The sequence below is a fragment of the Dipodomys ordii genome, unplaced genomic scaffold (genome assembly GCF_000151885.1).
Source record: "Dipodomys ordii isolate 6190 unplaced genomic scaffold, Dord_2.0 Scaffold32, whole genome shotgun sequence".
Taxonomy (NCBI): domain Eukaryota; kingdom Metazoa; phylum Chordata; class Mammalia; order Rodentia; family Heteromyidae; genus Dipodomys; species Dipodomys ordii.
The window spans coordinates 4178733-4184337 of record NW_012267248.1 but is presented as its reverse complement, the minus strand read 5'-3'; the positions used below and the strand labels follow the sequence as shown (position 1 = coordinate 4184337).

Genomic DNA, 5605 nt, shown 5'->3' with positions numbered 1-5605 from the left:
AAAAAAAAAAAAAAAAAAGAATCCCTTGGGTTTGTCTGTGTGGAATAGCTTTGACCCACCACCCTCAGCCACCCTCAGATCTCAGCTTCCTGAGTAGCTAGAATTAGGTGTGAGCCATAAGCACCCACTACCATACCCAACTAGTGTTCAAATGTTTACTTTCAACCTTCATACATAATTTCAACAACTTTAAAAACATTATTTTAGCAGCTATTTATCATTTTATTTTTCCCCTTCATTCCTGAGGTTCCAAGTTTTCTCCTGGGAATGTTTTCCTTCAGCTTCAAGTTCCTTTAGCAATTCCTCTTAGAGTGAATATACTGCCAATAATTTCTCTTTGCTTTCCTTCCTCTGAAAAATACCATTACTGTGTCTTAGTTCCTGAGGGATACTTTTACTTGATATAGAATTGGAGTTGGCATGCCTTCATCTAGCGCTTGAAATCTTTTGATCTATTGCTCTATGATTTTTGACAAGGAATGTTTACATATTATTACAGGTATCTTTAGTACTTCTATTGCTATTCCCCTATATAAAACATATGTATCATTTTACTGCAGCCGGTTTCAGGATATGTTTCTTTATCTTCTTTTTTTTTTTTTTTAAAGCAGGTATCTTTATCTAGCACAGTCTAACCTTGAACTCTGGATCCTTTTTCCTTAACTTCCTGATGAGGACTGAGTATTGGGGTTGCTACTCCTAGCTAAGCTTTTGTTGTTGTTGGTGGTGGTGGTTGTGGGGCTTGAACCCAGGGCCTGAGTGATGTTCCTGTGCTTTTTCTCTCAAGGCTAATGCTCTACAACTTTGAGCCACATCACTCCAAGTGGTTTTCTGGTAGTTAATTGGAGATAAGAGTCTCACAGACTTTCCTGCCAGGCTGGCTTCAAACTGCGATCCTCAGATCTCAGCCAACCAGTACCCAGCCTTAAGATATATATGTTTTTAAACAATCTTTGTTTTTTCTTTTTTGTTGCTGGCTAGTTTTGAGGCATATGAGTTTATCTTGTTTGAGATTTGTTAAAATTCTTAGACTTGAGATTCTATCTTGTACCGTTTGCAAAGTGTTTAGTCATTTTATGTTTAAACACTGTTTCCCAATGTCTTACATGGCTTTTCTCTTCTTAGTTATCTAATGGCACTAAGAATCTCTCACAAGTACTGTGGCTGGTTTTCTTTTTTCTTTTTCTGTTCTTTTGTCTCATTTGTCAGATGCAGTAAAGGCCATTGGTCTATCTTCAAATTCACTTCCTTCTCATCTCTGCTTTGCTTTTAGTGCCTTTACAAAATTTCAAATTCTCAAATATATTTCTGTCTTTACAAAAGAAAAGGAAGTTTCCTGACCAATTGCTGGGGCTCATGGTAGCTACTCAGGAGACTGAGGTCTGGAAGATTTCAGTTTGAGGTCAGTCTGGGCAGAAAAATGTCCTAGCTACCATCTCCAAAATAACTAGCAAAATATGGCATGGTTTAAGTAGTAGAGTGCCAGCCTAGCATGCATGTGGCCTTGCATTTAACCCCCAGTACTGCCAAGAAAACAACAACAACAAGGAAACCCAGCTTCTCAGTCTGGGAGTATGGATCAGTGGTCTAGAACTAGTTTAACATTGGAGAGGCCCTCAGTTCCATTTCCAGCAGCACCCCCAAAAAGGGGAAGGGAGGCTCTAGATGATTGAATCCTATTGATTCTTATAGATCTGTACATTTGGCCCATTGTATTACATTTGACCACTTGGACTTTTTTCTGTCACTGATACACTTGTTTTGGTACTCCACTGAATCTCTTGGGCTTCCCATCCTCCACTGACCAGGCATAGGCCTGCATTAGGCAATTCTGAGTTTGACAATGCCAGGTTGAAGATATGTCTAAGCTTTTCTTTGCTGATCCCCCTCCCCCAACAATGTCTTTCATTGTGCTAGATATGCTGAATTAAATTAAATAAATGTATTCACTGATAGTTCACAGGTCCAATCTAGCCAATGTAATATACTTTTTAAATTCCTAGTGCTTTACTCCTCTCCCTCTCTTTTTCCTTCTCCTTCTCCCTCTCCTTCTCTCTTTCTTTCCCTGTCTTCTATTCTGGGCAGTAGCCATTAAACCTTGGCCTTGGACAGGCAAGACAAGAGTTCTACCACTGAGCCACAATCTTAGCCAAGTGATTATTCCTTTCACTCTAAATGTCTCCAGAATTTAGTGGTGCATATTTCATATTTTGCAACTTTTTAAGCCCAGTTATCATCACAGACAGTCTTTACAAATCTAATGACATGGGATCTAGAGACTTTATAGAGCCCTAGGCAAGATGGAATTACTGTATTAGAGTAGTGCAGTCAAAGAACAGGAAGCTAAGATGATCATTAGCATGACTGACATGAAGTGGATGATCTGCCACTCATTAGCCATGAAGTTGTTGGCAACGTTTAGAAAGCTGGCAAGTTGACAACACTTACTCATTTTTAGTCAATCCTTCAGTGGCTGTGTATTGGTTATCTGTACGTGCCAGGAAGAAACAATGAACACTGTTGAGATGCAGTTGAGGCTTTCTGGGGGTCCCTGGGTACCTGTAGAGTCACAAATTTGCTGAAGAATGGCAGGTCTCAGCTCTTTCTGAGGATGCTGAGCAAGGATAATAAGTCTCCAGCAGAACTGGTTCCAGGAAGCCACACACTGAGGAGGTAAGGGGGCCTGGATCCAGATCTTTGTTGTAACATCACCAGTAAGAGTTCAATGACACTAAAGTTCTCCAACTCAAGATCAGCATTACCAATAAGCCATCATATGCCAGCTATGTTACCCACAATGATCTCAGTGATAAGTAAAGAATTTTTGTTGTTTTACAGACAGATCTCGAAACTGAAGCACAGAATCCAACAGCTTGCTCAAAGGCTTAGTAAGCAGTCTGTGACCTGAGGGCTCAAAGTCATAATCATTGTGGTCTCTCTGCTGATTAACCTCCTTGTGAACTGAGCCATGTACATGAATTATCATCAATCCAGGAAACAGTGGCTTATGCCTGAACTCCTAGCTACTCAGGAGGCTTAGATCTGAGGATATAGGTTTGAAGCCAGCCTGGCAAGCAAGCCCATGAGACTCTTATCTCCAGTTAACCAGCAAAAGGCCAGAAGTGGAGCTATGGCTCAAAGTGATTGAGGAAGAACAAAAAACATCCAGGCCCTGAATTCAAGCTCCAGGACACACACTCTCTTTCTCTCTCTCTCTCTCTCTCTCACCCACACCCACACGCACACACACACACACACACACACACACACACACACACACACACACAATTACCGTGAAGACCTGAAGCATTCCAGTTTCTTGCAGACAGTACTTTTTTTTAAGTTAGAAAATACAAATATTGTGGCCAAAAAATCAAGCCATTTATTATTTTAATCCAAGTAAAACAAATCTGAGTTAAATTGACAGTAGGTAAATGAATTAGATATTAATTGTGAAGGACATAATTGGAGTGATGTGATGGCATACAAGCTCTCAGGAAAATATGCTTAAGAGTCAGAGACCACTAGATATTATCCCTAGGTGGATGTTTACATGGCAAACAGAATTAATGGTCTATAATTATTGCTATTGGTGTGTGTGTGTGTGTGTGTGTGCAAGCACATGCACTTGCACACATGCTTGTGTGTGTGTGCTGCTCCTGGGCTTTAACTTAGGGACTCTAGTTCCCCTTCAGTGTTTTTTCTACTGGCTGGCTCTCTACTACCTGAGCTATGCCTCCACTTTGGGATTTTTGATGGTTAGTTAAGATAAGTTTCCTTGATTTGTCTGCCTGGGCTAGCTTCAAATCTGACATCCTCAGACCTCAGACTCCTGGATAGGTAGGATTACAGGTGTGAGCCACTGTCCCCTGGCATCTAATTTTTTAAAATGATGGCAAAATATACATAACATTTACCATCTTAATTACTTTTAAATGTAGAACTTAATTAGTGCTAAGTGCTTTTTTTTTTTTTTTGTCAGTTGTGGGGCCTGAACTCTGGCCCTGGGCTCAAGCCTAGCGCTCACCACTTGAGCCACAGCTCCACTTCCCGTTTTTTCTGCTTATGTGGTGCTGAGGAATCGAACCCAGGGCCTCCATGCATGCAAGGCAAGCACTCTACCACTGAGCCACCTTCCCAGCCCCAGCGCTAAGTGCTTTTATATGATTGTTCATTCAGTTTCCAAAACTCTTTTCATCCTTCAAAGTTGGAACTCTGTCTCCATTAAACTGCAATGTATGATCCTCTTTCCTTCGCTATCATCATCATTATAATTTGTCTCTATGAATCTGAAGGTCCTAATTTTTGGCCTTACAGGAGTGTATGCACTGGTTTCTTTTTGCTTTTTTGTTTTCCTTTTTGTTTGTTTTTTTTTGGCCTGTCTTAGGGCTTGAATTCAGAGCTTTGCACCTGAGGATTTTTTAGTTCAATGTTAGCGCTCTGCCATTTGAACCACAGTCCCACCTCCAGCTTTTTTTTCTTCATTTTTTATTACCTTTAAGTAGTCTAGCTTTTTTTTTTTTTTTTTTGTATGTGTGGAGGGAGGATGGTTAATAAGTCTTATGAACTTTCCTGCCCAGGGTGGCTTTGAACCTTGATCCTCAGATCTCAAATTCCTAAGTAGTTAGAATTATAGCTGTGACTCACCAGCACTGGGCTTGTTGTTTTTAATTAAATGTTCTCTAAATATCAGTGAGTACCTTTCTTAAGAGATAAACTATCTCTAGTAATAAGTGAGGAGAAGAAGTAATTTATGTCAATTTTCTGGTATAAACTTCTTTCACTTTCCAGATTGTATGAACTAGCTTTCCATTTTCTACTAGAAAAATAAGAATAGACATTAATTGTGCTCCACTGAATCAGTTAAGAGAATGATGCACAAGGTGCCCACGGCTCTGCCCCAGGGTAGGTTAAAAATGTGAGTACCCTCCTGTTTTATAGGGTGTGTCACTTGCTGTGAAGACGCTCAGCTAGAAATCATACTGCTCCCTTGGTCACAAACCCTTAGATAAATGAGGGCCACCTGGACACCTGCAGCCTACTTGCCTAGAGACTTGGCTGAACTTTTGCCATTGCATTTGAGTGGCAGGGAAGGGACCTTAAAAACCTTTGGGGAGAACTTTATAACGTGTGGGGGGGAGGAAGGAGTTGGGGAGGTAGGCAGGGAAGGGATGGTAGAGGAAAAACAAAGGAGGAGGTAACAATGCTCGATAGAATATATACTCATTACCTTACTCATATAACTGTTACCCCTCTGTACACTATTTTTACAATAAAAACATATTTTAAAAAACCTTTGGGGACAGTCCTTCACCTCAAATTTCTACAACTTTCATGTTTTTCAATCAAAAGGATCAAAATGTGTTGTGAAAGACAATTCCCTTGTTTTGCAGGCCTCAGGAAGAGTTGGGATCTCTCTCTCCCTCTCTATTTCTCTCTCTTCCTACTAATCCTTAAGGATTAGAGTATGAATCAGAAAAGGTAACTGGGCAAGGGCAGCCTTGGGAGCACAAGAGTTGAGCGGCCTGGATTTCAGTGTGTCTGGGCCTCTCAGTGTGCCCTTTGCCCTCAGGCAGAAAGCAGGCTTGCACAACCCCTCCCCCCC

General features: G+C 40.8%; 1 protein-coding gene across 1 annotated transcript in view; it reads right to left on the bottom strand.

Annotated features, from left to right (window-relative positions):
- The window catches only part of Eci2 (enoyl-CoA delta isomerase 2), a 36121-nt gene that overhangs the window by 30232 nt on the left and 284 nt on the right, over window positions 1-5605 (bottom strand). The window lies entirely within an intron of this gene.